Genomic DNA, 20119 nt, shown 5'->3' with positions numbered 1-20119 from the left:
AACTAAAAGCTTTTCCTATAAAATAAAGGATGCCTGCTTTTGCCACTTTTATTCATCATAGTATATGAAAGAAGGAAGAAGGAAGAAGAAGAAGAAGAAAAAGAAGAAGATGAGGAGGAGGAGGAAAGGATTTTGATGATGAGGAAACTGAGGAAAAAGTGCCAGTGAATAAATATATATGAGATACTTCTGCCAAGAATGCACAAAATTCAAATCAGAATGGCAAAGACTCAAAAACCATCAACACCAAGATCAAAAAGACAAGAAGCTTTCAAAAAACAGGGAAGAAAACCTCCTAAAACACCAGAAAACCTAGTTCTGTAAAAGACATTAAAGCAAAAATACAGGTATAGAAAAAGGTGGTTCTCTTTCCAAAGTCGAAGCCAAGTTCATCAATTATGTGAAGAATTGCTTCCAGAAGACTGACCAGGAGGCTATTCAAGATCTCTGGCAGTGGAGGAAGCCTCTTTAAGAAAATAGTTTAAACAGTTTTTTTTAAGTAAGTTTTCCATCTTATTTCACTTTTGTTAACAGTTGATATTTGGCTGTCCTTTTATAATGCAGAATGAGAACTTTCCCTACTGCGTTAATAAATGTTGTCCAGGTTCCATTGCCAAGAATGTGTTGTCCAAAATGCCTGTTTAATTTTTGTTGTTGTTGTTGATTTGTTGGTTTTTTTGTTTTTTTGTTTTTTGTTTTTGAGATGGAGTCTTGCTCTGTCACCCAGGCTGGAGTGCAGTGGCGGGATCTCAGCTCACTGCAAGCTCCGCCTCCTGGGTTTACACCATTCTCCTGCCTCAGCCTCCCCAGTAGCTGGGACTACAGGCGCCCACCACCGCGCCCGGCTAATTTTTTTGTATTTTTAGTAGAGACGGGGTTTCACCGTGGTGTCGATCTCCTGACCTTGTGATCCGCCCACGTCGGCCTCCCAAAGTTCTGGGATTACAGACGTGAGCCACCGTGCCCAGCCTGATTTGTTTGTTTTTTGAGAGGGAGTCTCGCCCTGTCGCCCAGGCTGGAGTGCAATGGCGCCATCTTGGCTCACTCGACCTCTGCCTCCTGGGTTCAAACTATTTTCCTGCCTCAGCCTCCTGAATAGCTGGGATTATAGGCACCCACCACCACACCCAGCTAATTTTTGTATTTTTAGTAGAGACAGGGTTACACCATGTTGGCAAGGCTGGTCTTGAACTCCTGACCTCGTGGTCCGCCCGCCTCTGCCTCCCAAAGTGTTGGGATTACAAGCGTGAGCCACGTGCCCGGCCTAGTTTTTAAAGATGGAACTCTAGCCTTTACTTGGTTTTAAGTATGTATGGAATATTATGATAGGGCGTAGTAGTAGTGGGGGTCAGACGTGGAAATGGTGGGGAGACAAAATTATACATATGAAATAAACTCAGTATTTTAATAAAGTAGCACATTTTCTATTGAAAAAAAAAATTCCCCAAATAACATTTAGTTGGTGAAATACAATCCTTTCTATGAAATACATAAAACAGGTGAGCGATCATGCATGTGAGGTTGGCCTGGAATTCAGGGCCAACCCTGAATTCAGGGACAATTCAAGGCCATCTAATTCAGGCATGGTACTTGCATTTTGCTGCATCATGTTTTCTCTATGCCTATTTCAGTTGAGATCTTTTGGTTGAAAGAAACAAAAGTTAACTCAAGTGACCTCAAGGACACAAGGAAATAAAGGTTCTTGTGAAGAAATACAAAACTGGGAACTGTGGCATTGTTTTGCCTGCTAGGAACTGGCAACCCTAGCAACCCTAGGAATGTCAGCATCAAGAGCTTTTGTATCTTAGCTGTATTATTGAAGCAATAGCTGGATTAGTTCCTTTCTACACATCTGTTCTATTCTTCTCTCTTTACCATATCTGACTTTGTCAGCCTCATTTTATTTCTTTAACTTATTTCCTATGCCAACTCATAGCTTCTTCTTTTTATAACTTTCTAACATGTACATGTGCATTACGGTCTCTTTAGCTTCTATTTAAATTTTGATCATGTAGTTTCAGCTTTTTTTTTTTTTTTTTTTTTGAGACAGAATCTCACTGTGTTGCCCAGTCTGGAGTGCAATGGCACCATCTTGGCTCACTGCAACCTCTGCCTCCCAGGTTCAAGTGATTCTCCTGCCTCGGGCTCCTGAGTAGCCAGGATTACAGGCTCCTGCCAGCAAGTCAGCTGATTTTTTTGTATTTTTAGTAGAGACAGGGTTTCACCTTGTTGGACAGGCTGGTCTGGAACTCTTGACCTCAGGTGATCCGCCCACCTCGGCCTCCCAAAGTGCTGAGATTACAGGTGTGAGCCACAAAACCCAGCCAACCTTTCATAGTTAACTTTCCTCCTCTTTCCAAAGTCTCCAGTTCCAATTATGCAAAGAGTAAATGTGCTTAGACCGGCTGATATTTTTTGTTTCAGGGTCACTGTGGTCAGTCAAAGGATTGGCTGTCCTTGGGACTGCATCCTGTTGTTTGTCCAGACAGCAGTGAGAGCAGTATAGGGTCAAGTGGTCCCAGCTGGGGATGTCTTTTGTGTCACTAAAACAGTTCTCTTGCAGGGGACTGTGGATGGGGCAGGCATCATGACTTACTTGTGTAACACACACACATGCTTCTCTCGTTGAAAAGACTTTTCTCTTTCTTTCTTTCTTTCTTTTTTTTTTTTTTTTTTTGAGACAAGGTCTCACTATGTCACCCATGTTGGAATGCAGTGGCATGATCACAGAATAATGCAGCCTCAACCTCCTGGGCTCAAGCAATCCTCCCACTTCAGCCTCTCAAATAGGACTACAGGTGCGCACCACATGCCCAGCTAATTTTGTTTATTTTCTATAGAGACAAGTTTTCACTATGTTGCCCAGGCTCGTCTCTAGCTCCTGGACTCAAGTGATTCTCCTGCCTTGGCCTCTCAAAGTGCTGGGATTACAGGAGTGAGCTACCATGCCTGACCCTGAAAAGACTTTTTTTTCCTCTTCTTTTTATGAAGCCGACTGTGGAAATGTGTCATGACTCACCACAATAATTTTCCTCCAAGGTGCCTATTCTCAGGCTCAGTTAGAAGCCTGACCTCTTTATTGTAACCTGTATCACATTGTCTAGTAATCCTATCATCTTTGTGTCTCCTGTTAGATTGTGAGCATCTCACGCTCGGATCTGTAACCTTACAGTCTGTGGCCTCAGTGTATGATTACTAAAAAAGCAAGCTTTAACTTGATTGAAGTATTAGGCAGGGAGTATTATTCACTCCCTGAAGAAAAAGAAGGGAGTGGGGACGGATTATTCTTTTTGGCAGTAAAGGTGTGCAGCCCAGTGACTCATGCCTGTAATCCCAGCACTTTGGGAGACTGAGGCGGCAGATCACCTGAGGTCCGGAGTTCGAGACCAGCCTGGCCGACATGACGAAATCCCATCTCTATTAAAAATACATAATAATAATAAATAATAAATAAATTTAAAAAAAAAAAAAGAGGCTATCAAGTAAAAAAAAAAAAAAAAAAAATACAAACATTAGCTGGGCTTGGTGGGGCATGCCTGTGATCCCAGCTACTCGGGAGGCTGAGGCAAGAGAATCACTTGAACCTGGGGGTCGGAGGTTGCAGTTAGCCGAGAACGTGCCATTGTACTCCAGCCTGGGTGACAAGAGTGAAACTCTGTCTCAAAAAAAAAAAAAAAAAGGTTATCCTTATTAAGAACTGGCTTTTTGGCCAGGTGCAGTGGCTCACGCCTGTAATCCCAGCACTTTGGGAGGCCAAGGCAGGCAGATCATCTGAGGTCAGGGGGTTCGAGACCAGCCTGGCCAACATGGCGAAACCCCATCTCTATTAAAATACAAAGATTAACTGGGCGTGTTGGCACACACCTGTAATCCCAGCTACCTGGGAGGCTGAGGTAGGCGAATCACTTGAACCCAGGAAATGGAGGTTGCAGTGTGCTGAGATCATGCCACTGCGCTCCAGCCTGGATAACAGCGTGAGACTCTGTCTCAAAAAGCAAACAAACAAAAAACAACTGGCTTTGGTGGGAAAATGTATGCTATTTGGCAAAGGAGCAGCCTCAGCAGTTTCCCAAAGCTTATCTTCCTAAAACTCCTTGCGCAATGTCATTTAATCAAATGTTCCCGGTTGGTGAAATTTGTAAAACATTGCCTTAAAGAAAGTAAAGGCCGGGCGCGGTGGCTCAAGCCTGTAATCCCAGCACTTTGGGAGGCCGAGACGGGCGGATCACGAGGTCAGGAGATCGAGACCATCCTGGCTAACACGGTGAAACCCCGTCTCTACTAAAGATACAAAAAACTAGCCGGGCGAGGTGGCGGGCGCCTGTAGTCCCAGCTACTCAGGAGGCTGAGGCAGGAGAATGGCGTAAACCCGGGAGGCGGAGCTTGCAGTGAGCTGAGATCCGGCCACTGCAGTCCAGCCCGGGATACAGAGCAAGACTCCGTCTCAAAAAAAAAAAAAAAAAAAGAAAGAAAGTAAAGCAGGCTGGGTGTGGTGGCTCATGCCTCTAGTTCCAGCTACTCTAAAGGCTGAAGTCAGAAGACGGCTTGAGCCCAAGACTTCCAGGCTGCACTAAGCCACCCAGCCTGGTCCATAGAGTGAGATCTTGTCTCAAAAAACAAAGCAGAGTAAAGCAGTTTTCTTTACTGTAGAGGTTATCAAAATGTGGTCTGTCTACCCCCAGGTATCTGAGTCCATTTCATGAAGTACATGAGGGTCTTAATTATTTTCATATAATACTAAGATGTTTGCTTTTTTCACTATGTGGTATTATACTTCTACTGATGGTATAAAGGCAATAGTGGTTTATATTGCTGGAGCTTTAGAACAGCAAGGTGGTGACACTGTGATGGTTAGTTTCATCATTATTATTATTATTATTATTATTTTTTTTTTTTTTTGAGACAGAGTCTTCCTCTGTCACCCAGACTGGAGTGCAATGGCACGATCTCAGCTCACCGCAACCTCTGCCTCCTGTGTTCATGCAATTCTCTGCCTCAGCCTCCCGAGTAGCTGGGATTACAGACATGTGCCACCACGCCTGGCTAATTTTGTATTTTTAGTAGAAATGGGGTTTCTCCATGTTGGTCAGGCTGGTCTCGAACTCCTGACCTCAGGTGATCTGCCCACATCGGCCTCCCAAAGTGCTGGAATTACAGGCGTGAGCCACCATGCCCAGCCCATTATTATTATTTTGAGACAAAGTCTTGCTTTGTTGTCCAGGCTGCAGTGCAGCAGCGTAATCACGACTCATTGTAGCCTTGACATCCTAGGCTCAAGCAATCCTCCTGCCTCAGCACCTCCACCCACCTACTGCCCCCACCCACATCCACCTTCAACAACAGCTGTGACTACAGGTGCGTGCCACCAAACCCAGATAATTTTTAAAAATTTTTTTGTGAAGATGGGGTTTCATTATGTTGCCCAGACTAGTCTTGAACTCCTGGGCTCAAGTGATCCACCCACCTAGGCCTCCCAAAGTGCTGGGATTATAGGCTTGAGCCATGGCGCCCAGCAATGGTTAATTTTAGATGTCAATTTGGCTGGGTGAAGGGAAGCCAAAATAGCTGATACACCATTTTTTATGAGTGTGTCTATGAGCTGTTTCTGGAAAGAGATTAGCATTTGAATCAGTGGATTGAGTAAAGAAGATCTGCTCTCACCAATGTGGGTGGACACCATTCAACGGGCTGCAAATCAGATAGAACAAAAAGGCAGAGGAAAGGTGAATTAACTCTCCTCTGGAACTGGGACACTCTTCCGCTCCTGCCTTGGACATCTGAATTCCCAGTTATCGGGTCTTTGGACTCTGGGACTTGCAGCAGCAGCATCGCCAGGTTCTCAGGCCTTCAGCCTTAGATGGAGAGTTAACCCATTCTGAGGCCAGCTTGCAGGTGGCTATCACGGGACTTCTCATAGTTGTGTGAGCCAATTCCCCTAATAAATCCCTTCTTATCTATCTTTGATCTATCTATCTATCTACCTATCCAGCTATCTATATGCTATTGGTTCTTTCTCTCTGCAGAAACCTAATGCAGACACCAAACTTTACAGTAGTACTGCATATTGTACATGTATAGTAGTAATCGTATTATTTACTGCCAACTACTCACAGTTTAAGAAGAGGCAGTTTTACTTTAAAATGTTCTCGATGAAGCAGTAAAAAATCATATCTTTTAAATATTCTGTGCAATACAGTGGGGAGCACACATAAAATAGTTCTACTCTTTACCACAATAAGATGATTGATATGAGGAAAGGCCTATATGTGATTGTGTGAATTGCCATCTGAACTAACCACTTTTTCATGAACCGCTGTTTCTTACTTGAAAGAACAACCAACAAACTATTTTTGCTCATACTTGGTTATGTGGCAAACATTGACTCAAAAATGAAAATAATGAAACTCACTGTTAAGAAAACAACTGATGGCATTTATTGCCAATGACAAGGTTCAAGATTTTGAGCAAAATTCGAATTTTGGGAGACTTCTGTATACAACTGTGAGACTGACACGTTCCCAAGACATAAAGCTGATGAGACCAATGGTGTTATTGAGAAAAATAAATTTTTGGTATTATATAATGAAATATGTCAACCTTTGGAAGATCTGAATAACTCAGTGAATCAATATTTTCTGAAGACATGCAGAATTCAATAAAACCATGCATGAGTAAAAGATCCAATCAGAGGTCTAATGTAATCAATGAACTCCAATGTGACAAAGTATGAAAAGTTAATAGATAGGATTTCAATTTCTACACTGGAACTCACCTTGAAGAAACTACCACTTGTCAAGCTTTGGTGTAACATAAGGAAGAATATCATCCACAACAATCTGAAAAGGCTGTTAAAATACTCCTCCTTTTTCTAACTACCTCATCTGTGTGAGGCCACATTCTCTTCAAATACTTGAACCAAAATAATATATTGCAACAGAGTAAATGCAGAATCAAGATGCACAATCCAGCTGTCTTCTACCAAGCCAGACATTAAAGATATTTGCAACAATGTCACTCTTTCACTGTTTTTTTAAAATTATAGTTATTTTTAATTAAAAATATTTATAAGGCTGGTTGTGGTGGCTCACACCAGTAATCTCAACACTTTGAGAGGCAGAGGCTAGAGGATTGCTTCAGTTCAATCGTTCGAGACCACCCTGGGCAACATGGTGCAACCCCATCTCTACAAATAATATGAAAAAACGAAAAAAAATTAGTCAGGCGTGGTGGCACACACCTGTAGTCCCCGCTACTTGGGAGGCTGAGGAAGGAGAATCACTTCAGCCCAGGAGTTAGAGGCTGCAGTGAGCTGTGATTGCACCACACTGCATTCCAGCCTAGGTGACAGAGCCTGTCAGGAAAAAAAAAAAAAAAAAAAGAAAAAACAGATTAAAAAAAACAAGGCTGGGCATGGTGGCTCACGCCTGTAATCCTAGCACTTTGGGAGGCCGAGGTGGGCAGGTCAAGAAGTCAGGAGTTCAAGACCAGTCCAGCCAGCATAGTGAAACCCCATCTCTACTAAAAATACAAAAAATTAGCCGGGTATGGTGGTGTGTGCTTGTAATCCCAGCTACTGGGGAGGCTGAGGCAGGAGAATCAGGTGAATCCAGGAGGTGGAGGTTTCAGTGAACTGAGATTGTGCCATTGCACTCCAGCCTGGGTGACACTGCGAGATTCCGTCTGAAACAAACAAAAATTAAACATATTTTTTTGTGAAATGTTATAAAATATTGGTAATGTGTGTGCTAGTTATCAATTTCTTGTCTCTCAGCTATAAAGCCACCTTCCTTTGCTGTCCTTTGTAATAGTGGAGCCTAGACCCTGTCCTGAAAACATTTCTTTGCCCACTGGTGAAATGTGAAGCTGTGTCAACAGAAGTCACTGAAGTGTTTCATAGAGCTAGAGCAGTAGGTAGCTATTTGGCTTCTGGATTCTGGTACTCCGTTATTATTTACTATTTAGTGCACATGAACTCCACTTACTCCCTCCAGCCAGCTTTCTCCATCTTCAATGGTTTTATAGACCTGCAATGGGCCATTATGTCTGGCAAATTTCTTCAGTCAGCCGGCTAGTATTCCAGGATCTTTTCAAGAGGTCTAATTCTCAACCCTGGGGAATGGCCCCCTGCCAGTCCTTGGTTTTACTTATTGTCCACTCTCCCTCTGGAGGGAGTATGTGCCTTTTTGCACCTGCCACTTCTTGATGCCTCAGGCTCCTCTTCTACCCTGTTTAGAGTTAATTGCCATCTACTAGCTAATCTTTTTTTTTTTCTTTTTAAATACAAAGTGTCACTCTGTTGCCCAGGCTGGAGTGTAGTGGCATGATCTCAGCTCACTGCAACCTCCGCCTCCCGGGTTCAACCAATTCTCGTGCTTAGCTGGGATTATGGGTATGCGCCACCATGCCTGGCTAATTTTTGTATTTTTAGTAGAGATGGGGTTTCGCCATGTTGGGTAGGCTGGTCTTGAACTCCTGACCTCAAGTGATCCGCCCACCTTGGCCTCCCAAAGTGCTGGGATTATAGGCGTGAGCCACCGTGCCCAGCTACCAGCTAACACTTCTTTATATTAAAATATCGCTCTTTAGATAACTAACTCAATAACTGTCTCCTGACTGGATCCTAGCTATAGAACATGTAATGAAGCTTGTATAGTTATTTTAAAATGAACTAATTAAAAATTTATACTTTTCTCAGTTTTAATTTCTAACATGGTAAATAGTGATAGATATAGTCCATATAAAGAAAATATTTAACGCTTTTAAAAGTGTAAAAATAGGCCTGGTACGGTGGCTCATGCCTGTAATCCCAATACTTTGGGAGGCCACCACAGGTGGATTAGGTCAAGAGTTCCAGACCAGCCGGGCCAAAATGGTGAAACCCCATCTCTACTAAAAAATACAACAAAAATATAGCCAGGCGTGGTGGCTCCTGCCTGTAATACCAGCTACTTGGGAGACTGAGGCAGAATAATTGCTTGACCCCGGGAGGCAGAGGTTGCAGTGAGCTGAGATCATGCCACTGCACTCCAGCCTGGGTGATAGAGCGAGACTCCACATCCAAACAAATAAATACGTTTAAAAATAAATAAATAAAAGTGTAAAATTTTCACGAGATGAAAAAGTTTGAGGGGCGGGTCCAGTGGCTCATGCCTGTAATCCCAGCACTTTGGGAGGCTGAGGTGGGAGCTTTGCTTAGGCAAGCAAAGGAGTTCAAGACCAGCCTGGGCAACAAGGTGAGACCTTGTCTCTCTTAAAAATAATAATAAAAAATAAAAATGTTGAGAACTGCTGCTTTACTGCAAGTCTTCTCTGAGTCTTTGATACACTAAAGCACATTGCAAATCTGAATTTAAACCCAAGTCTAATATATATAAAGCTGTAGGAGGCAGTGAGGTTGACAACTTGTAAGTCTTGAAAACTTGAAATCTTTCTTTTTCCTGGTTCAGAAGTTCCTCTTTAAAAAATAGAAGAAAGAGATCACACCTTATCAGATAACAATGTAATTAAAATGTAATATATTTGCTGGAATTACTTGACCATGAAGCGAAGATATAATGGAAAGCTTGTTGATGCTTAAAAGATGAAGTGTTTCTGGAGAGCAGTACCTGGGAAAAAATAAAAGAGAGGTGATGGTAGGTGAGAGATTTTAGCCCAGTTACAACGAAACCTCACAGTAGTTTGTCAGAAACTGCAAGTTAAACAGTAACATAACCTAGGCCCTTTTGTTAAGGAACTTAAAGTGTCCTGGGAAGACAGGGAAGTAATGAATATACTAGGAAGTGATGAATATACACAATGAAGGACATTTGTTGGGAAGAGGGTCAAGGAAGACTTTCTTGGGAAAAGCTCTTCCACTACCTCGTTGCCTGGCAAGAGGAGCATGGTGTCATGAGGAGATCAGTGTGGGAAGACAGGGGTAGCTAGAGTGACGCCAAGCAGAGGTCACATCTCAGGACGGAACTTCTATTCTATATTAGGATTTTACTCTTGAGGCATTGGAAGCGTGTGGTAGGGTGTCTGAGGGGGCCATAAAAAGTTTTTTGTTTGTTTGTTTTGTAGAGACAGGGTCTTGCTATGTTGCCCAGGCTGGTCCCCAACTCCTGGGCTCAAGGAGTCCTTCTGCCCCGGCCTCCCAAAGTGCTAGAATTATAGGCATGCACCATGATGCTTGGCCAGAAAGTTTTTACCTATGCAAGAACAATTAAATGTTTCTTTTAGAGAGGCAAACAAACAATTAAACCACTTGAGAAACTAATGTATCAAGAACAAGACTAGGAAGCATGTTATTGTTATTATTCAACATTTTTCTGGAGCTATAACCAATACAATAATACTACAAAAACACATAATCTACAAATTTATTCATTCAAGGCTGGGCATGGTGGCTTATGCCTATAATCTCAGCACTTTGGGAGGCCGAGGCGGGTGGATCACCTGAGGTCAGGAGTTCAAGACCAGCCTGACTAACATAGTGAAACCCCATCTCTACTGAAAATACAAAATTAGCCAGGCGTGTAATTAGCTGGGCGTGGTGGTGGATGCCTCTAATCCCAGCTACTGCAGAGGCTGAGGCAGGAGAATCACTTGATCCCAGGAAGTGGAGGCTGCAGTGAGCTGAGATTGTGCCATCGCACTCCAGCTTGGGGAACAAGGGCAAAACTTTGTCTCAAAAAAACAAAAAAAAATTCAGTCAGCCAGCAAATATTTATTAAGCACTTACTATGGGCCAGGCACTGTAAGAATACAGCAATCAGCAATGAACAGCAGTAAGAAGATCCCTAGCTTCAGAAATAATCATTCTGGAAGAGAAAAAGTTGAAATCCTACTGGTCTGTCAGCATTTCATCTAGTAACTCTTTCATCTCGGCTTCCTGACTTCACTCCTTTTGCTTGTTTTCACCCGCCTCTGCAGCCTCTCCTACTTCACTAGTTCCCTTTATTGACTTCTTTTTCTATGCTACTGCTAAATGCTGAGGTTTGATGTGGGTTCTTCTCTCTTCCTCACACCTTCTCTTTGTTAGTGATAACACTCAGTCCCATCACTTTAAGTAATGTCTATACTGTGTCAGGAAGTGCGGGCATCGGGGTAACATAAAACCTAGACTGCATTTCACTTTCAAGTTCCTTTTGATCTTTCCCATCAGAGCTGTTTCACCTCTAGTGAAACAACATATTCACCTCGTGTGAATAAAATCATGAAATCACCCTCCACCCAAGTTCTTAAGCTGGAAATGTTGGAGACGTTCATAACTGTTCACTCCCTCGGCTACTTTATTTAATCTACCACTAAGATCCATAGGTTTTTGCCTCTGTGGATTGTGCTTTTTGCACTGCAGTTTTGCATTGTTGAAATTTGCTATCTGAGTCAGGTGCGGTGGCTCACACCTGTAATCCCAGCACTTTGGGAGGCTGAGGCTGACACTTTGGGAGGCTGAGGCCAGGAGTTTGAGACCAGCCTGGACAACATGGCAAAATCCTATCTCTACTAAAAAGATGAAAATTAGCCAGGTATGGTGATGCACACCTGAAATCTCAGCTACTTGGGAAGCTGAGGCAGGAAGATCACTTGAACCTGGGAGGCGGAGGCTACAGTGAGCCGAGATCATGCCACTGCACTCCAGCCTGGATGACAGAGCAAGACTCCATCTCAAAAAAAAAAATTTTTTTTTGAATCAGATTCTCATCCTGTTGCCCAGGTTGGAGTACAGTGGTGTGATCTTGGCTCACTGCAGCCTCAACCTCCCTGACTCAAGCGATCCTCCTGCCTCAGCTTCCTTAGTAACTGGGACTACAGGCACATGCCACCACACTTGGCTAACTTTTTAAAATTTTTTTGTAGAGATGGGGTTTTACTACCTTGCCCAGGTTGGTCTCGAACTCCTGAGCTCAAGTGATCCGCCCACCGTGGCCTCCTAAAGTGCTGAGAATGCAGGCATGAGCCACCACTCTGCCAAAAACCATTTCTTCTAGTAGAATGGTAACTGACAATGTAAAAGAAATGAGTTAGAAAAATCACTATTTTGCAGCCATCATAGTGATAGTTAATTCAGCCAAGAGTCATGAATGGATGCTAAACTTAATAGGTGAAATTTAATGAAGAACGGGATATTTTCATAGTTGCAAATATGTTTCACATGTTTATTATTAATTACAGAGAGGAAAAATAATCACTTTACATAAGAATCCTGGCAGATATCATCATCAATAAATGGCTACGTTTAGTGTAAACGATGGTAAGATAGACCTACATCTTATGTCTCCTAATGTGATACAAAAGTCATAACATCATTTATATAGTATCCTGTCAAAATGCATAACCTCAGCTGGGCATGGTGGCTCATGCCAATAATCCCAGCACTTTAGGAGGCTGAGGAAGGAGGATCACTTGAGTCCAGGAGTTCGAGAACAGCCTGGGCAACATAGCAAAACCCCATCTCTTAAAAAAAAAAAAAATTAGCTGGTCATGGTGGCACACAACTGTGGTCCCAGCTACTTGGGTGGCTGAGGTAAGAGGATTGCTTGAACCTGTGAGGTCAAGGCTGCAGTGAGCCATTATTGTGCCACTCTACTCCAGCCGGAAAGACAGAGCAAGCGAGATCCTGTCTCTTAAAAAAAAAAAAAAAAGTCAAGCGGGTGACTCAACGCCTGCAATCCCAGCACTTTGGGAGACTGAGGTGGGCAGATAACCTGAGGTCAGGAGTTCAAGATCAGCCTGTCCAACACGGTGAAACCCCGTCTCGACCAAAAACATAAAAAATTATCTGGGTGTGGTGGTACACTCCTGTAATCCCAGCTACTCGGGAGGCTGAGGCAGGAGAATCACTTGAACCCAGGAGGTGGAGGTTGCAGTGAGCCAAGATTGTGCCGCTGCACTTCAGCCTGGGCGACAGAGCGAAACTCCGTTAAAAAAAAAAAAAAAAAGATGTATATATTATCGAAGTATTTAGGGGTAAGAGAAGGGGCATGTCACAACTTACTTAAAAGTAGTTCAGGATCAAAGGTGTGTATAGAATTGGTTCTCATTATTTAAGGTAGTTATGTTCTTTAAAGGCACAACTAACACTGCATTAGCCAACACTGAACTGCTGCTCCTACAGGAAATAGAGTTAAGCTCCTTCGAGCCTCTAGTCATGACATTTTTGACCACTGACCAATACCTGACCTTATTTCATGTGTGTTTCTGTTTAAAGACACTTTATTCAGTATAGATTGTTGATTCATTAACATTGAACTAAGTCAACAGCACTATAACTCATGCTTGAAGAAGCTTCTCCAACGTGTGCGTTATCTCTCTGTAAGCGCAGCTTCTTTGCACTTAGGAACACTAAACAGCTCTTCAACACTTTGCCTGGGAGCTGTTTTATACAGCAAAATCACCAACAGAAAGCCCCAAAATGTGAAAAACATGCACTAAGTAGACTACCAAAAAAAGGCACTTGTTTACAGTATAAGAGTGAAAATAAGAGGCAGAGTGTCACCTTTTTCAGTCGCAGCTGGAAATATGCGGATCAGGCAATTCAAATTTGTATTGCTCTATGCATATCTACAAAACATAGCAAAAGTGCTTTGATGGATGATTGATTTGGGGGTTATGAATAAATTTTAGCAAGTAGACAAATTCACAAATACAGAATCTACAAATAATGAGGACTGAAGGTGTGTGTGTTTGTGTGTGTGTGTATACACATACATACAGACACGTATATACACACGGAAAGAGAGAGCAAGAGCAAGCGGTAAAACAAATCAAAATGTTAAGCATTAGTGAAACTGCGTGAAGGATATGTGAGAGTTGTAAGTAGTATTTATTTTTTGTGAGATAAAAATGTAAAGAACCTGGCACTAAATAGACTGCAAAAAAGGACACTTGTTTGCAGGGTCTCGCTGTGTCACCCAAGCTGGAGTGCAGTAGTACGATCAGGGCTCACTGTAGCTGATACCGCCTAGGCTCAAGTGAAGTAGCTGGAGCTATAGGCACATGCCACCACATCCAGCTAATTTTTAAAATGTTTTGCTATGTTGCCCAGGTTGGTCTCAAACTCCTGGGTTCAAGCAATCCTCCCGCCTTAGCCTCTCAAAGTGCTGGGATTACAGGTGTGAGCCACTGTGCCTAGCTGCAAGTAGGACTTCTTGCAACTCTTCTCTAAATTTGAAATTATTTGAAATGAAAAGTTTAAAAATTCAATAAATTCATATTACTCCTCAGCTTAAAATATTTAAATTGCTTTCATGTGCACATCACACATCCTTTAAGATCCTGAAGAGTTCAGGCTCTTATCTGCTTCTCCAACATAATTCAGGCCACGGTCCCTCCAGCTTACTCTGACCAGTCTCAGAGGCTTTCTTTTAATTCCTGGAACACTTCCCTAGCTCCGTATCTAAATTAGATCCTGTTTATTATTTTCTTTCAAAGCACAGCATTTATCACAATTTGTAATTATACATGCAAACCATTATGTGTTCTTGTTTAATAAATGTTATGTATAAAATAATAATTATGAAGACATTTTAGAAATGGGGAATTATTTAGGTGACCTGATTTAAATGTTTAGGCATGGAAAATTATTTAGGTAGAGTTAAGTTCTACATTACAAACAAAATTATTCATACACTGCACAGAGTAGCAAACATAAAATGGACAAGAATTAGAAATAATATGCAAATGCTTGATGTGATGGTTCATGCCTATAATCCTAGCACTTTGAGAGACCTCAAACAGGAGGATTGCTTGAGGCCAGGAGTTCGAGACCAGCTTGGGCAACAAAGCTAGAGCCCCGCTGTCTGTACAAAAATAATAAAAATGAATGAAGTACTATACAAAAATGAGAATTCAGGAATAATGATGGAATTATAAACAGATGAAAATTGGTAAGTTTTTTAGGCTGCTTTTAGTAAGAGAGAAAAATAATACCACTTCAAAGACTGATTAATTACAATGTTAATGCTAAACAAATATTTTAAATAAAAATCTCTGGCCAGCCGTGGTGGTTTGGCCCTGTAATCCCAACACTTTGGGAGGCCACGGCAGGAGGATCATTTGAGGTCAGAAGTTTGAGACCAGCCTGGGTAACATGAGATACTGTGTCTACAAACCAAACCAAAAAATTAGGTGGATGTGGTGGTGTGAACCCTGTAGTCCCAGCTACTTGGGAGGCTGAGGTGGGTGATTGCTTGAACCCAGGATTTTGAGGGTGGAGTGAGCTATCATGGCACTACTGTTCTCCAGCCTAAGAGACAGAGAAAGACTCTGCGTCTAAAAAATAAAATAAAATAAAATAAAATAAAATAAAAAATAAAAAATAGACTAGAGTATAGAAAGAAGAAGGAGCAAGGCTGGTGGTGTGGAGGGAACCCAGTTAGAATAATTCAAGTGAGCATTCTTGGGTATGAATTAAGAGAGTGGCAGTGGGAATGAGAGACTGATGGATTCCGGGGATATTACAGATTTGATTAAGAGATTGACAGGATCTAATGACTGATTGAAACAAGTGAAGAATGGGAAAAACTCAAGGTCATTTTTTTTTTTTTTTTTTTTGAGACAGTCTCCCTCTGTCGCCCAGGCTGGAGTGCAGTGGTTCGATTTCGGATCACTGCAACCTCTGCCTCCTGCGTTCAAGCAATTCTCCCTGCCTCAGCCTTCCGAGTAGCTGGGACTACAGGTGCCTGCCACCACGCCCCACTAAATTTTGTATATTTAGTAGAGCTGGGGTTTGGCCATGTTGGCCAGGCCGATCTCCAACTCTTGACCTCAGGTGATCCGCCCTCCTAGGCCTCCTAAAGTGCTGGAATTACAGGCGTGAGCCACCGCACCTAACCTCAAGGTCAATTCTTTTTTTTGAGACGGAGTCTTGCTCTGTCACCCAGGCTGGAGTGCAGTGGCGCAGTCTCAGCTCACTGCAAACTCTGCCTTCCGGGTTCACGCCATTCTCCTGCCTCAGCCTCCTGAGTAGCTGCGATTGCAGGCGCCTGCCACCACGCCAGGCTAATTTTGGTCAATTCTTAATTTTACATTTTGGGTCACTGGAGGGAGGTTGATCTAGTTCACTGAAATAGGGACCATAGGAGAAAAAGCAGGTTTGAAGATGAGATACAGCCGGCTTTCTGTATCCTTGGGCTGCATATCTGCAGATTCAACCAAGTGCGGGTTGAAATCTGCATATATGGAGAGGCAGCTGCTGACCGTTTAGGTTGAACTTGTGGGACACCCAGGTGCAGACACTAGGCAGTTGTTTGTATAGGTCTTGAGGCCAGGAGAGAAATCTGGGGTCAAAGATACAGGAAGTCAAAAACATATAGATAGAAATTAAGCTGTGGAAGTAAATGTCATCCCCCAAGAAAAATATAGACTGAGAAAAGAAAGCTGAAATATTTAAGCCCCTATTACTATATGAAGAATTGTAGGAGGCACCAGGGGTATACAGACAGGACAAAATTTCTGTCTCTGAGGTGCTAAAGCTTGGGAGTGGGATAGGAAAGGGTCAGATAAGTGCTTTTTGTCAGGTATCTACTAAGCATTGGGTTCTCTCTTCTCCTCCTCAAATTAACATGACACAGCCCACTAAACTATGGGAGAGGATAAGCAAGAAAAACTTGAATAACAATACAATGAGTGCTATGATAATGTGCTATGGGATGGGGAAGAGAGGCTTAGGTTATTGACTTTTGAAGCCAGATAGGAATTGGCCAGGTAGAACATGGGGAAGGTCTTTGAAGAAAAGTAAAATAATATATGCAAAGTCATGAAGTCAAGAGAGACCTTGGGATATTGGCAAAATTCCTGTACTTCCCTATGCTGCCATTACAAGGTGCCCATGGCTACATGGCAGAGTAGAATTGATTGGACAATTTAATAGGTGCCAGATCATAGTGAACATTGTATGCCATGCTACTTGAGATTTTATCCTGTGGGTAACAGGTGGATGTTAAGAAGTGGTATGTAGGAGAGTTGTAAAATTAGATTTGCATTTTAGGAAGATTGTCCTAGAAACAGTGGGAGACATAGATTGGTTTGGAGGAAGGGAGAATGATCAGAAAGGAATTTACACAAGTTCCCACCACCACAAATATCCATCTACCAGTGTCTATGGCCAAGAACTCTGCCTTCCCTTCTCTTGCCGTAGATGAATGGTCTATGGCTCTTATCGAAGCTCAACCCCTCCACTTGTGCACCTAGATTAAAAAAAAATTTTTTTAGAGATGGGGGTCTCACTATGTTGCACCAGCTACAGTGCAGTTGCTCATTACAGGCAGGATTATAGTGCACTACAACCTCAAAGTCCTCAAGTGATCCTCTACCTCAGCTTCCCAAGGAGCTGGGACTACAGATGCACATTTGTGCACTAGATTTTATCCCTTTTTTTGCCTTCAAGGACATGGTTCCAACAATTCAAATATTCCTCTTTATTCCTCTATCAGCAGTTTTCCCTCCCTACTGGAACACTGCCATCAGCATACAAACATGTAGTTATTGCAAAGAAAATCTCTTTCTTGACCTCATCTCTTCTCCCATGGCCCCATTTTTTTCTCCCTTACTTTGCATTATAACTTTACATTTCCATCCATTCTTTCATGATCGTGCCCTAAATAGGCTTTCATGCCCACATTCCACAGGACTACTCTTGTCAAGGCTACCAGTGACGCCCACATCGTGTTGCTCTATTGAACAGGCACTCCCTAGTCCTCATTTTATTTGGCTTATCTGCTGCATTTGATACAGTTGATCACTCTCTTCTCTAAAGTTAACTTTTTTGTTTTTTTTTTGAGACAGAGTCTTACTCTGTTACAGGCTGGAGTGCAGTGGCGCGATCTTGGCTCACTGAAACCTCTGCCTCCTGGGTTTAAGGGATTCCTGTGCCTCTGCCTCCCAAGTAGCTGGAACTACAGGCACATGCCACCACATCAGGCTAATTTTTGTATTTTTTGTAAAGATGGGGTTTCGCCATGTTGCACAGGCTCTTCTTAAACTCCTGGCTTCAAGTGACCCACCCACCTCGGCCTCCCAAAGTGTTGGTATTACAGGCATGAGTCACTGTGCCCAGCCTGACTGATGTATTCTTTATTGCCAAGCTTATAGTAAGCACTCAATAAATGTTACATAGATGAATGACTGAAGGTAGGTAGAGAGGAGAGGCTTTTGAAAATAATATAATTCAAGAAAATTTGTGTTATAATACAAAGTATAAAGTTCAGTGTTTGCAGAATCTTTTACAAAATAAATATTATTTTGGGGATTTTTGGCTCTTGAACAGCCTTATTACTTTTTCCACACTTAATGCGAAGTGAAAAGAAATGATTACACACTGAGAAAATAGCCTGTCTTCTTAGGTTAAGACAGTATTTGTAATAAGCTTCTGCTTGGCCTAGCTTCAGCAAGCTACCATACTTGTCCAGGTTCATGAGATCCATTAAAGGTACTGGATGCTATGTTGAGGAGACTGGAGAGTATTTAGCTGTGCTTACAGATTTCAATTCTCACTAAGAATATACATTTTAAGAAAAAGTTTGTCTTAATTTTTGATTATGCAAATATGACACATTTACTGTAGGAAAATTTAAAAATGCAGAGAGACAAAAATTATCACTTAGAATGTCTCTAAATAGAAATATCTTCCATTAATAGTTTTGTGTGTAATCTAATTTTGTATGAGTATCTGTTTATTGGTTAATAATTGTTTTTTTCTTTTTCTTATCTTTTTTTTTTCTTTTGAGATGGAGTCTTGCTCTGTCACCCAGGCTAGAGTGCAGCAGTGCGATCTCAGCTCACTGCAACCTCCGTCTTCCAGGTTCAAGCGATTCTCCTACCTCAGCCTCCCAAGTAGCTGGGATTACAAGCATGCACCACCACACCCAGCTAATTTTTGTATTTTTGATAGAGACGGGGTTTCACCATGTTGGCCAGGCTGGTCTTGAACTCCTGGCTTCAAGCAATCCTCCTGCTTGAGACCTCTCAAAATGCTAGGATTAGAGGCAGGAACCACCACATCAGGAATTTGCATATTATAAACAATTATAAGAAAAATGCGAGGCTCACGCCTGTAATCCCAGCACTTTGGGAGGCTGAGGCAGGAGGATCACTTGAGTCCAAGAATTTGAAATCAGCCTTCGTAACATGTTGCCAAAATCACTTTTGCACCAACCTAATAGTTAGACCCTTGTCTTTGCAAAACAAACAAACAAACAAACAAGCAAAATTAGCTAGGCATGGTGGCCTGTGGTCCCCAGCCACTTGGGAGGCTGAGGTGAAAGGATTTCTTGAGCCCAGGAGGTTGAAGCTGCAAGTGAGCCATGATGCCCTCACTGAACTACCCTGGGTGACAGAGACAGGGATACCCTGTTCTCCCTTGCACAACCCCACACCCAGCCTGCCCTGCCCTGCCGAAACACACACACACACACACACACACGTACTCACACACACACGTACTCACACACGCCAGAGAGAGAGAGAGAGAGAGAGAGAGAGAGAGAGAGAGAGAGAGAGAGAGAAATGCATAAGGTTAACTTTACGAAAACATAGAGTTCCCCAACCAAGTCTCTTTGTAATTTGATGGTGGAGGTTAATTACCTATCTACACAAAGTATGTGAGTTGAGGGTGGGGGTCTAGTGGAAATTTAGAAAGGGAGAGTCCTCGAAACAAACTTTGATCCTTCCGTACCCAAGTAACTATTGAAACATACTATATGGAGGGGAAAAGAAATCAGGGATAATTTGCCCATTTAATGAAGAACATATCTAAGATTCAAATACACTACACTATTTTGCTTCACTGAAAATGTTGCATAACTTCATTCAATTCATTACCTTAGCAAATATTTATTAAATGCCTTTTATGCTCAGGGCATTTTGCCAAGGGCACTGTGGGATACATGATTAATCAGACGTTTTTGGAGTAATGGAAAGAGATGTACTTTGGCATCATACTGACGAGTTTGAATTCCAGCTTCTTGGAAATATTACTCTTTTAACTGCAGTTTTTAAGTTTGTAAAATGAAGCAGTTAGAAAAAGGAAATGCATCTTTCACAGGAGGTGCTCAATAAATTGAGTTTTTCTCTCCCCAACTCCACTTTGAGGCATCTGCTAGAAGGTAAGTGATCAGGGAATTCACCATAGAAAGGGAGG

The sequence above is a fragment of the Chlorocebus sabaeus genome, chromosome 18 (genome assembly GCF_047675955.1).
Source record: "Chlorocebus sabaeus isolate Y175 chromosome 18, mChlSab1.0.hap1, whole genome shotgun sequence".
Taxonomy (NCBI): Eukaryota; Metazoa; Chordata; class Mammalia; order Primates; family Cercopithecidae; genus Chlorocebus; species Chlorocebus sabaeus.
This window is presented reverse-complemented; position numbering follows the sequence as displayed.